Source organism: Colias eurytheme, chromosome 27 (genome assembly GCF_061535395.1).
Source record: "Colias eurytheme isolate Ceu_HAF_F1 chromosome 27, ilColEury1 Martin Lab GWU primary, whole genome shotgun sequence".
NCBI lineage: Eukaryota > Metazoa > Arthropoda > Insecta > Lepidoptera > Pieridae > Colias > Colias eurytheme.
This window is the reverse complement of record NC_143006.1, coordinates 6,554,429-6,568,858: the sequence shown is the minus strand read 5'-3', so window position 1 is coordinate 6,568,858 and position 14,430 is coordinate 6,554,429.

Genomic DNA, 14,430 nt, shown 5'->3' with positions numbered 1-14,430 from the left:
TTGCTTACTAGGAGTGTTCCAATCACAAATAAGTTTATGTAAAGGAAAGAAATAAATAATTTTGAATTTTTTTAATTTTTAACGTGATAAAGTTTTTAAAATCGTTTTATTCGGGTGACATGTTCATAAACTTGTGTCACACCAAAACCTCACGAGCGCGATCGCAGGTATAACGAGAGAGAGACGGACCGATCTCCCGTTTCATCTCGAGCGCTGCCACTGTATTATGTTATCACGTAAAAATCTCGATCGTAAACCTACTTTACAAACAACCAAATTTTTTGATATCAAATATGTAATTCAAAAACCCGCGCCCAATGAACGATGCGGGAGGCCGCCCGCGCGTGCGCACTTTGTTTTCTGAAAAAACTCTACCAATAGTAAACTTTTATTAGGTACTGATTGTATGTGTATTACTTAAAGTTTACAAACTCAAACTCAAACTCAAACATTTATTCATTCAATTAGACTTCTTATAGAAGCACTTTTGAAACGTCATTACATATTTTAAAATTTACCACCGATTCGGAAAGCAGTATCTACGGAGAAGAACCGGCAAGAAACTCCATAGTTGCTCTTTTAAATCATGTCAGTTTTACAATTTTACAAAATACATATGTAACATCATAATATATTATAATAACATGCCAAAGAACTGTCCTGTGGTTTTTTCGCGACAACCCTCCATGGGTTTTTATCGTCCATATATTCCTGAATACTGTAGTCTCTCTGAACTAGTACATTTTTTATATAAGTTTTAAATTTAGAACTACTAAACTCTTTAATATTATGAGGAATTCTATTGTAAAAGCGTATACCTTGACCCATAAATGAATTTTTAACTTTAGCTAATCGGAAAAATGGCATTTCAATTCTATTTCTGTTCCTTGTGCCATAACAGTGTCTATCTCCTACTCTTGTGTGTAAGTCGGCGTTTAACTGACTTCGTAAAATAATAATACTAAATTAATGGTTTTGTTGTTTTTTGATTTGGCATTTTTATTTAAAAGAATACGATTAACAGTTGTCTCTGTTAAATGTTGGTAGCTTTTTATGCATAATTCACTATTTATTTTTCTACCAAGCCATCGATATCGGTATCGGTATCGGTATCGCCGATACATTACTACAAATATCGGTATCGGTATCGTATCGGCAAAATCATGTATCGTTACGTCCCTAGTGATAAGATTTTGTTTAGTAGAAACCTTTTTATTCTACGTATACAAACACTAGAATAATGATACTAAAGGACTAAAAATTTACTTAATTTAAACTCGAATTTATTTTAAAACTAGCTTACCGCCCGCGGCTTCGCCCGCTTTGTCTAAAACCTAATAAATTATATACTAAAACCTTCCTCTTGAATCACTTTATCTATTAAAAAAAACCGCATCAAAATCCGTTGCGTAGTTTTAATTAAGCATACAAAGGGACATAGGGACAGAGAAAGCGACTTTGTTTTATACTATGTAGTGATTAATGATATAAATATTTCCCACTTACTATATTATGATATATCTTTAGGTAGAGTACCTATTTCATCATATTTCTGTGTGTAAATTTCATCTAATCTTGCATTGAAATTGGTTTCGTCGGTAGTATTTGCGTGAAAGAGTAACAAACATACACAATCACATACACATATATCCATCCTCACAAACTTTCGCATTTATAATATTACTAGCTTTCCGCCCGCGGCTTTGGCCGCGTTTTCAAAGAAAAACCCGTTCCCGTAGGATTTCCGGGATAAAACCTATCCTAAGTCCTTTCTCGGGTATCAAAATATCTCTATACCAAATTTCATGCAAATTGGTTCAGTAGTTTAGGCGTGATTGAGTAACAGACAGACAGACAGAGTTACTTTCGCATTTATAATATTAGTACATATTTATAATATTATTATATTAGGATAAGATAGGATTTATATAATTGACCAGTTAAACCTATATCTAATATTATAAGCTATCTGCTACACAAAACTAAATTGGTTTTGGCCGTCTGTATTGGCCATCTCCCAACCTGCTAACTAACCTGGATGTATTCAAAATAAAATTAACTTTTTGGCATTTACTTGAGTTTTCTGATAGTATATGGAAGTTATTTTTTTTGATTGGCTATCTTAATATATATAAATCTCGTGTCACAATGTTTGTCCTCAATGGACTCCTAAACCACTTAACCGATTATAATAAAATTCGGACACCATGTGCAGTTCGATCCAACTTGAGAGATAGGATAGTTTAAACATGTAGGTACCACGGGCGAAGCCGGGGCGGACCCCTAGTTGCTCTATATTAATTAAATAATTACTAGCTTTTCGTCCGCAGCATCGCCCGCGTAGTTGAAAACCCACATAGTTCGGGAAAATGAAAAACTATTTATTTATTTGGAGAACACACAAGTACAATAATAACAAACATAATAATATATCCTCTGTGATAATTTCATGAAAATATCTCTGCAATTTTTGCGTGAAGGAGTAATCATGAAACAAACATACAAACTTTTGCATTTATAATAAATAATTTAATTATGCTAGCACTGTCATAGGTCCCCGGTTACTAGCATCAACTAAAAAAATAATGCAGAGGGTACAAAATGCTTGCACTCGCTTTTGTCACAATATTCCACCACGAGCCCATGTCACCCCGTATTTGAACAGCAGTAACACTTTAAAAATGGAGTATCGACGGCAAATACATCTAGCTACACTTTTATTTAACGTAGTTAAGTACAAAGTACCAGCCTATTTGTACAAAAAGCTAAAGTGGTTGTCGGAGTCAAACACGAGTCACTCAACACGGTACAGGAATGTACTGATGGAAGTGCCCCTCCACAGAACTGCAGCATTTAGGGGTAGCTTTAAATTTAGTGCCTCTAAGTGCTGGAATGACTTGCCACCACCGATCCGCAATAGCAACAATGTACTGGGCTTCAAAAACAAACTGAAGTCCCATTTGCTCTGCTTACAAAAAGGTTCTGAGGTCGGGGCTCCAAACACGTGACTCGGTACGGCTCTGGTAATTATTCTATTTGTAATTGTTTTTATTAATTATAATAATTATGATGTATCGCGTATTAGTATTGTATCTTCTTGTAGAATGTATTATTGTCTGTTATGTAAGTAATAATTCTTTATAATATATAATATATATGTTTCCTATCTACTATATTATATTCTTATATATTATGTTATTACTTTTATTTTTATTTTTATTTTTTCATAATATGTACACTGCCACTGTCAGGATGTCAATGTGGTGTCCACTGAAAATCAGTGGAGAATCTAAGTGTCGTATATGTCCTTAGATTCTCAAAGCACTGAGTGGATATTATCCATTTTGTGCCGTTGTAACTAGTTATAAGTTAATTTTATTTATTTTTTATTTATTTTTTATGTATTAATGTGCATCGGTACAAATAAATGTATTTTCTTTCTTTCTTTCTTTCTATAATATCCGGTGAAAACTTGAACCAAAAAGCTTCATTATTTAGGTTAAATCTAATAATTCACAGTATATGTATATTATAACAATATATGTACTAGCAAGAGCCTGTGGCTTCACTCGCGTAGTAGGTAAGTGCATAATAAATATTTAAAAGTAAAGAAAAAAACTATGTATGAAAGCTTGTAATTAATAATTATTTTATCCTACTAACTTCCGCCCGCGGCTTCGCCCGCGTGGTGTTTCGATTAATGCCTTCTTTCCCAAGGTCTAAAGATTGTCTGTGCCAAATTTCATCAAAATCGGTTGAGAGGTTTAAGCGGGAAAGCGTAACAGACAGACAGACAGCATTTATAATATTAGTAGGGATTAAAATATAAAGTTCACACTCAGTGTGACTTAAGTTTAACTCAATAAATTCAATTGTGAATCGAATTATCAATCGCAAATTGACACATGACAGCAAAAACTGCGAAAAAATAACTGTATTGTCCGATTGGGGAAAACACAGATTGTATAAATAACTAGAAGGAATAAGCATTTAGTTTTTTTCCTAATAAAATTTACTTTGTCAGCAAATAGGTATGAAAGTTCATCAACGTAGATGACGCACCAAGTATCCTTTTAGAAAAATATTCAATGAACTGTTTTGACTTTCCTACGGTTTTATTATAATAAATTTGTTTCTCTACAAAGCGCGCGAAGCTACGCGCGGAAATTTCCTTGTAATAAATTTAAGATTATTTATTGTATTGACATAATGGGCAGAAGAAAAACCACAACATTTATAATATGGCCTTATCATTTAATAGAGATCTCTTCCAGACAACCAAGAAAGAACAAAAAAAGACGTGTGTCACTCGGGGACTGCCGTGGTAAAGCTATTGCATAGCATGCCTTCAAGCCACACCTCCGAGCCCGTCGGAGTGGGGAGCGTGAGGTATTTTCTCGATTCGGTCCCCGCGATTAAGGCCCACGATAGAAGCTATGCAATAGCTTAATAAATTTATGGGTATACACACAGGTTTTAAATTTGAGTAAATATTTACTAAGCCAAGAAAATGTACTGATAAAATCTATGAAGAAAACCTAGATTTATGTTACAAAATATTCAGTTCTTACAAGTTACGATACATTGAAATTGAGGAATCTTTAAAGAATCGATTTCATCTCCAATGAGGGGATCAATACGTGACCACATTTAGATACTGGGACTACATACATCTAGCCGCTTGGGAACGTACGAGTTTAATTGCCGTGTAAGGAAAAAAAAATCAATGTTTAGGTCTATAATAGTCTATAATCTTTCTTTCACGTAGCAATGGCCATTGGACTGTTTTTATGATATGATTTTTGTGTACAGAGATAGTTAGCAGGCTAGAGACTAGAGTGTGTGTTCACGTTGTTTTTTATACTATTTCCGTATACTTGATTCAACAACACTAGAATAAATAATGAATAATAATTAAAATTATGTACACCAATATTATCTTGCGAACGTACTTTCCACTATTGTTCTAAAATAATTTAATTACGTTTAAAAACTGTACAAATGATAGATGTATCTAGTCCCCTAATAAAGCACGTATGCGATACATGCGCTATACATAAAATCGCATAAAAATAGGCGGCAAGGAGTTCTCGTAGAGATACTAAGCACTTTAGAGGTTATACGTGAGCGTGCATAACTCGCACGAATTATAGATGCTGGATGTGTTAAGTCCCAGGAGAACACCATGAAAACATTATTTTAATAATAATTATTATTGGTTTATTCTAAAGTTTAAAACTATATTGCGTGACTTTATCAAAATCAATTCAGCTGGTTTTAGATTCAAGAGTATTTAACATCCATAACGGGTTTCAGTGTCACTTTTGAAATATATGTATGTCTACACTCAGAGTAATTCCATTTTTTTGCGAATTTTCAAAATTGTCTAATATTAAAGTTTCTGCATTAGGATGACCAATTAAAAAACCTTAAACTCTTTATTAATCGTATCATATAGATTTAGGTACAAAATATTGAACCTTCTAGTATCTCTATATCAATGTTAAATTGGGCAAACAATAATTTAAATATCCGTGTTGACGTGAATTTATTGCTTTAAAATATGATAACAATTATTTAGTTTGTTCACATTCTCTATAGTATATTCTTGCAGTTGAGTTTACGAGTTAACATGTTGAAATAATGTTATACGTAGAGCTACAGTTGTAGTGAAATTTCACTACAATCGGTTGAGTTTTTATTATATTTCGTATTCAATGTGTACTTTATTGTGTACTGAATTACTTCAGTTTTACACTCATTTAAAAACATTCGAATAATTTTAAACAATGTGAAAAAATTGATCATATTTAGTCCGAATCACAACCACTTGTAAAAACCCTACCGTTAGTTAAAACTAAAACTGAATTAATTAAATATAATCGATACATACCTATTTATTATTTATAATTAGACATCGGATTATATGCACTAACAAAATGCCAAAATATGCATGCAAATATACACTTAAAAAGGCCAAAATATGCACTAAAAACGACTGATATGCCTAAAATATGCACAATACAAAATCAAAAAACCTTTATTATTTTTATATATTTAAATCAAAGATTGTACAAAAACAGAAAAATTTTCTTGAAATTAAGTATAGTTTTTGTGCCAATATAAAATTAAGCATTTTTACCAAATTTTCGAGCGCAAATTTGTGACGTTACTCACCCGCCAGCCCAGTCTTGCCACCTTAGACCTTTCCGGGCTAAATCTAGCCCTTTTTTGGAATTCAACCTGTGTTTTAAGTTTTTAGCCTCAAAAGGGTAATCTAGCCCTATTTTGAATGGCTCAAAATTTTCTTAAAATGGAGCCCATTTTGTAATTTTTTGCCATTTTACCATGCCAAAATAGGGTTTGTTACTCGCTGAGCGTTCTGATTGGCTAATAAAGGTTAGTCGACCAATCAAAACTCCCGCTACTTAACGAAATATGCACGATTGGGGAAAAAGGCTAAAATATGCACTAACGCCGTAATTAGAGAGTTTTATGCATTTGCATATGCAAATATGCAAATGCATATAATCCGATGTCTATTTATAATTTATATGTTGTAAATATATAATTACCTCATCATTTACAGGAATCGAACATGAAAAATATCGCAACACAAAATGGAACATAGAACTAAGAATTCCATAGAAGTTCTCAAAAGTTTTGTATGTTCAACAAATCTCCGGAAACATTACACCAGTCACGTATTTTATAAATACTTTAAACTGGGTTTAACGCGATTTTGAAATAATACGAAAATAAAACGAACTAGCCATCTCTTAAACTCCGTAATAACTTTAAAGTCTAGTAAATCCGTTTGGAGCGGTATTATTCTGAGCAAGGTTTTATAATTTATTTAAGACTAGGTTTCCGCCCGCGGCTTCGCCCGCGCAGTCAAGGAAAAACCCGCATAGTTCCCGTTCCCGGGATTGCGTCATTTTCCCGGGATAAAAAGTAGTCTATGTCCTTTCTCGGGTATTAAAATATCTCCATACCAAATTTCATGAAAATTGGTTCAGTAGTTTAGGCGTGATTGAGTAACAGACAGACAGACAGAGTTACTTTCGCATTTATAATATTAGTATGGATTTAAGATTTGTTTTAATTTTATCTGTATTTAATATTTAACATTGTGTTACGAGAACATACGTCCAATATTCCCGTGTTTGTAATCAAGCTCCATCCAAACGGCTTGACCGAATTTTATGTTTATTTTTTCAGTTTACCCGATAGGTCTGTGAGTAAATTGTAATGAGAAGACGTAAGAATGTCCGGTTAAATTTGAATATACAAAAAATACGTATAAAATCATACAAATTTTTTAAAGCTATTACTTAACTAAAAAAAATGAAATTTTTGCTTATTTTCACCATGTTAATACAATTTTTAACATGGTGAAAAGAAAATGTGTAGGTGTAATAGTGTACACACGTAAGAAGTGAAACTTATTTATCACCTTATTTTTAAATAAATAATTTACTATATTATGCAACTTTACAGAAATACGTCGAATCACGCGTGGTAGGAATAAGAAAAAGATGGCGCGTAACGGAAAAATGTCACGCGTAACGAAAAAATGTTACACAAAATTTTTAACCAACCCCGATAAAGAAGTTTCACTACAATAATATACCTACAAAATATGTATAAGCTGCATGGAATTGAATGCATGCATATAATATAATGATACTAGCGGTCCGCCCCGGATTCGCCCGTGGTACATATGAAAAATAGATGTTGGCCGATTCTCAGACTTACCCGATATGCACAGAAAATTTCATGAGAATCGGTCCACCCGTTTCGGAGGAGTATGCAGACTAACATTGTGACACGAGAATTTTATATATAAGAAGATTTGGTATTTAACAAATTATTTGGATACCAGAATAAGCATCCATCCAGACAGTTTCGTAGCAACTGAAAAGTTAATACATACGCTAACTTGTACATTGTTGGTAATATCTTCTGGTTATTTATTACCTACATACTACAAATAAATAAACCTTTGAAAAAAGTTCAGTCTTTAATCTTATATTAGTTTTACGTGTATGCTTGTATAACCGACTAATATATGTATACCTTGTGTAACCGACTATAAGCGACTCCTTTAGGCACGATTTTTACTCACTTTAAAAAAAAAAATAATTAAAACTTTGTACACTTATCAAGGATCAATGAAACTACAATAATTTCATAAGTTAATCTCATAAAAACGTGTATTTTAGTTATTAAATTATATTTTTGTTATATATTTTTACTGGACTCTTCACATATTAGATGAATTGTATCTACGTATACGATTTTCCTTGTAAGTGAATATAAATTATTGTTTTATAAATACACTAGCTGTTCTCCGCGGTTTTACCCGCATTCCTCCGCTCCTGTTGGTCTGACCGTGATACCTATAGCCTATAGGCTACCTCCTTCCTCGATAAATGGGCTATTAATCTAACACTGAAATAATTTTTCAAATTGGAGCAGTAGTTCTTCAGATTAGCGCGTTCAAACAAACAAACTTTTCAGCTTTATAATATTAAGTATGGATTTTTTAAAGTAAATAGAAACTGCTTGTATGACTATGATATAATATTTTGTACTAAGTATATTCTCTATTCAACTTAGACAGAGCCAGGGCAACAAACTTGTATCAAACCAATAAAAACAACCCTCTTTTAATACCAACTAATCTTCCGTACTAGAAAATTAATCTCCATTAATTAAACGAACCTCTTAATTTTTATATCATTCAAGCTGAGGTAACATTTTCGGCTTACAAATGGCGGGCATTATGCCGAATTGTGGTTAAAATGGCCACAGTTTACTTATAAGGTTTTTTGTGAGATTGATGACTACCCTTATTATGTGGGGGTTAGGGTTCGGTTAGATAGCTTGCGATGTGAGAATGATATATTTTTATTTAAAAACTAGCTTTCCACCCGCGGCTTCGCCCGCGTTTTCAAAGAAAAACCCGTTCCCGTAGGATTTCCGGTTTAAAACCTATCCTATGTCCTTTCTCGGGTATCAAAATATCTCTATACCAAATTTCATGCAAATTGGTTCAGTAGTTAAGGCGTGATTGAGTAACAGACAGACAGACAGAGTTACTTTCGCATTTATAATATTAGTATGGATTTCCGACCGCAGTATTGCCCGCATTTTCAAAGACATAGCCGCATAGTTTCCGTTCCTGTTAAATTTCTGGGATAAAACCTATTCTATCTCTGTGTATCTAACCTCCATGTGTGTTCCAAATTTTATTGTAATCGGTTCAGTAGTATTTGCGTAAATGAGTAACAAACATCCATACATACATACAAACTTTCGCACACTGTTGCAAATATTATATGTTGGTGTAGTAACGCCTAAACATGACTTAAAAAGAAAAGAAAAGCAACATAAATATGAAAATTTGAACATCATAATGTTGCGGCTGCTCTTTCTTTTAGGGATCCAATAAAATTAGTAGAGCCATTTTTGAAATTAGCCCTGAATAACATAATTTAAATTTAATCATTCTGTTACTGTTAAGATTTATTTATATGACGAGTAGGGTCATAGAGCTTTATAGAGTACTAGCGGTCCGCCCCGGCTTCGCCCGTGGTACATATTTCGCAATAAAAGGTAGCCTATGTTCTTTCTCAGGGTCTAAAGATTATCTGTGCCAAAGGAGAATGGGCAAATTGGGCCTGAAACTTGGGCTAGGACCAATACACACGAAATATTGTTTTTGTGATAGATCATTACACATAACTTACGAAAAAAATAAAATAAAAAAATTAATCAACCGGGTTCTTGTACAGTCAAGGCAAAAAGTTTTATTTATTTGGCTATTATTTTGCGCACAATAACGGTGTTTTTAATTCAAGTGAAGTAAATATAAATCTAAATGTCATTGGAGTGACTGAGTTTAACCACAAAAAACGTCTAATTACGTTGAATTATAATATAAACACGGTATCAAGGTACCAGCTGTTACAAAACATAATATTAGTGTATTTCGGTTATTAGAAGGCTTAAGATTAGTACGTATTTGTAAGTGAAAGTGAATTGGAGTAACATAAAGATGTTGTCATTGTCTTATAACAGTTATTTATTGCAAAAAATATTATACACAAAGAAATAAAACTTTATGTGACTGTACAAAAACCCGGTTGATTATTTTTTTATATATATTTTTCCCGTTATGTATGTGTTATGATCTATTATAAAAACAATATCTCATGTGTATTGGTCCAACTCAAGGGTTCGGGCCCAACTTCCATAGTAAAATGCCCATTCTCCTTTCATCAAAATCGGTCCAGTAGTTTATGCGTGAAAACCATACATACATACATAAATACAAACCTTTCCTCTTTATAATATTAGTATAGATAGACATTACACATAGATAAGAATTTACCATGAATTTACATTCTGATTAGATAATAATTATATAATATTATTCATGCAATAATATTTCTATTGCACGCCTCATAAGCGAAGCGTTGAGGTGGGTACTACTGTCACTTCGCGCAAAACATCTGATTTTTCAAACTTAAAATGTCTTTATGTATCATACATTGCACTTGTAAGATAATACATACACACACATATTAAGAAAAAACACTATTTTTAACGTTCATGATAGATATTTTTGATGTCATTTTTGTTATTTAAACTAGTTAAAAAACAGTTTAAAAAAGTTCTGTCTTGGACGTCCGTGTGTCTGTATGTGCGGATCCTTTTTCTTGTTAACACGATAGCGACCGAAATACTTTACTAATCGAGAATTTTTTTTTCTCTTACGCTTGAGTATGCTCAGGAATAGAACCCTTTCATTTTTCAGGGTCTGATTCGATGTGGTTTAATTGTTATTAAATAAACAAAAATAATAATTAATAAATATTTATTAAAAAAAAATTATGAGGCGTGCACTTTTGGATTTTCCAAATTATTTAAAACTACTATCTGCTACCGTTAGTATCAAGACTATTATTCTAGTAGTAAATTACTGTACTAAAATAATAATAAAATTATTACGATTTATAGCTACCAGTCTAACCGAGGGTTTCTTGTAAGGAGTATGGTGTCAGCCGGGCATTATGAAAATATAATGACAGCTAATATCGTTTGACAGATAGTAGTCATCATTTTCTGTTTAGCCGTTTTTGGTTTGTGGTGACGTAATTTGTTTGATGAAAAATGTTTTAGAGATTTTATTTTATGATGAATTTGTATATTTGGGATGGATTTATCGTAAGAAAAAAATGTAGAAGGTGTGTAGGTAGTATAATAGCTTTTCGCTCGCAGCTTCGCTCGCGTAGTCAAAGTAAAGTGGGATTTTCGGGATAAAAACTATCCTATATAATATTCATCCAAGTTACCATCTATGCATGTACCAAATTGCATCAAAATCGGTTTAGCAGTTTTTGCGTGAAGGAGTAACAAACAAAAATTTTTTCCCTTTTACATAATAATTTTAGTAGGATATCGTAAAAATTCTAAATTGAACTGTTTTAATTACACATACCACTAAGTAGATTCTGATAAAAAATCTCTGTATATAATAATATGTATGTTTTATGTTCATGCCTAAACGGCTGAACCGAATTCGATGATGTGTATGGATATTGGATACGTAAGACATTGGCTATTTTTGATATTAGTTGGAATGTAAATTCAAAAATGCTTCCACGAGAAAGTTCAGTAAAATCTACTTATACACATTTAAAAACGTATCTGTCAAGGGGCATCCCTAGTCCATACAAAATTCAATATCGACCTTTGTTCAGTCGAGCGATGCCGGGTGATAGCCTTATATTAGCTCCTGTATAAGATTCCTAGCCGACGGTTTGGTGTAAGCGCCCGGCTATTTACATTGTCTGTAGTGATGTGTGATGGTCGATGGAATTTGTCGAGTTTTAAATTGGTGCAAAATTGAAAAAAATATTTAAATGTATTCGATGTATTATTGCTTCAATTTTATATTTAGTTAGCTATGCTTCATGCCTGTATAATTATGTTTAATGTCGGTTCACAACACACCATTCGTAGAAAAAACATGACTGGTATTTAACGATTAACATTTTTGTGCAGGTATTCTTGTCGAACAACATCACCAAGTTATGAAGTATCCCCTTCTCCAAACTAAAACTACAATCATCATCAAAGTGACGAGGAAAAACATAGAACCATTCAAGATTATTTTGGAGATGATTAAATATATTTTCTTTTATCATTATTATGTTTTATTTTAGTTAATGGTTTAAGCGATCTATTTGAATTAAGTATATGTAAAAATGACTTGCGATAATAATACTATGTAGTACATAATATCAATGTATCCTCGCTACTCAAAAATTGTTACTAAAAAGTGGCCTTATTCTGTCAACGTAGAGCTTTTATCGACACATGGCACATTACTAAACCGTTTGCTCCGCAAACCGCATTTTGTTGAAGTCACTCGGTGGCGTTTCCGAAATTAGATTTGTTCTGAGCGCTGTAATTCTGATTAAAACCCCTTCTTGCTATCTCCCGCGATATTTCATTATTAATACGCTACCCATTGGGTTAGTTTCACGTATTGTGGATTAGTGGTAGTGCGGGTTCGATTCCTGTTGAAAGCTAAAAAAAATATATAAAATATTATGTTATATTAATAACAGTCTACTCACTTTCAGGAGATTCACGCGTTGTAGCTTAATAGTTGTGATGATGCGGGTTCGATTCCCGTTAAAATAAAAATATTTTGTCAAAAAATGACATCCAAAATGTCAGTTTGTCTGGTCTGAAAGGAATAGTTTTTCTCATCATCATGTTTCATTCAAAGGATGGAGTCCTTTGGTCGTATGACGACATGAAAACATTAATATAATATGTATAATAAACAGATATCAAAACAAAATCAATAATAATCAATTCTCTATATCCTTAACTATATCTATCATAATCAAAAACTCAGTTTTTGAGATTAGCACGTTCAACCAAACAAACTTCCGCTTCAAAACATTAGCATGTAGATACTGACATTTAATCATACAAAAACAAAATATTCATAGATATTTATTCGAAAATATTTCTCAGAACATAGCAATAAGATAATCCGATTGCCTCTCCAATACCGGGTATCGAATCCACGACCCGGTCATGATATAACCAAAGATAATGTAAAACTAGATAGTGCTAAGAATTAGATAAATTATGTACTAAAGTTGGTGCTAGGCGTTTACATGTGCTAAAATAAAATGCAGTTTAGTATTGTATAAATACAGGAAGAGTAAATACGCAATTTATGTGTATTGTTCATCACATAAAATGGCTGATTTGTCGATAAATAATTTAAGCTTTGTATTAATAATTTATTAATAGTCTTATTTACTTGGCCAACTATGTGAAAAAGTACCTATGCATGATTAAAAATGGTTCTACAACTACGAAATTTTGCACTCCAAGCCTATTGCACGCCTCATAAGCGAAGCGTTGAGGTGGGTACTACTCACTTCGGTCACTTCGCGCAAAACATCTGATTTTTCAAACTTAAAATGTCTTTATGTATCATACATTGCACTTGTAAGATAATACATACACACACATATTAAGAAAAAACACTATTTTTAACGTTCATGATATTTTTGATGTCATTTTTGTTATTTAAACTAGTTAAAAAACAGTTTAAAAAAGTTCTGTCTTGGACGTCCGTGTGTCTGTATGTGCGGATCCTTTTTCTTGTTAACACGATAGCGACCGAAATACTTTACTAATCGAGTCTTTTTTTGCACGCCTCATAAGCGAAGCGTTGAGGTGGGTACTACTGTCACTTCGCGCAAAACATCTGATTTTTCAAACTTAAAATGTCTTTATGTATCATACATTGCACTTGTAAGATAATAAATACACACACATATTAAGAAAAAACACTATTTTTAACGTTCATGATATTTTTGATGTCATTTTTGTTATTTAAACTAGTTAAAAAACAGTTTAAAAAAGTTCTGTCTTGGACGTCCGTGTGTCTGTATGTGCGGATCCTTTTTCTTGTTAACACGATAGCGACCGAAATACTTTACTAATCGAGTCTTTTTTTTTCTCTTACGCTTGAGTATGCTCAGGAATAGAACCCTTTCATTTTTCAGGGTCTGATTCGATGTGGTTTAATTGTTATTAAATAAACAAAAATAATAATTAATAAAGGGGAATAATAAAACGAGCGACTGAAAATAAAGTGAGCGACTGATTATGAGGTACTGATTTAATAACTTGAGCGGTATGAATTTGAGTAATCGACAAATAAACTAAACAAGCAACGAATATTGGTTGATAATAAAATACAGATTGAGCGTACTAAAGGAGGGTTGTGATTAATCCATTTGATATATTAGAAATTCTAACTGTGTGATTACATTACTATATGAGCGAATAAATTACTAAGTGAGCGACTAAATTACGCTCATC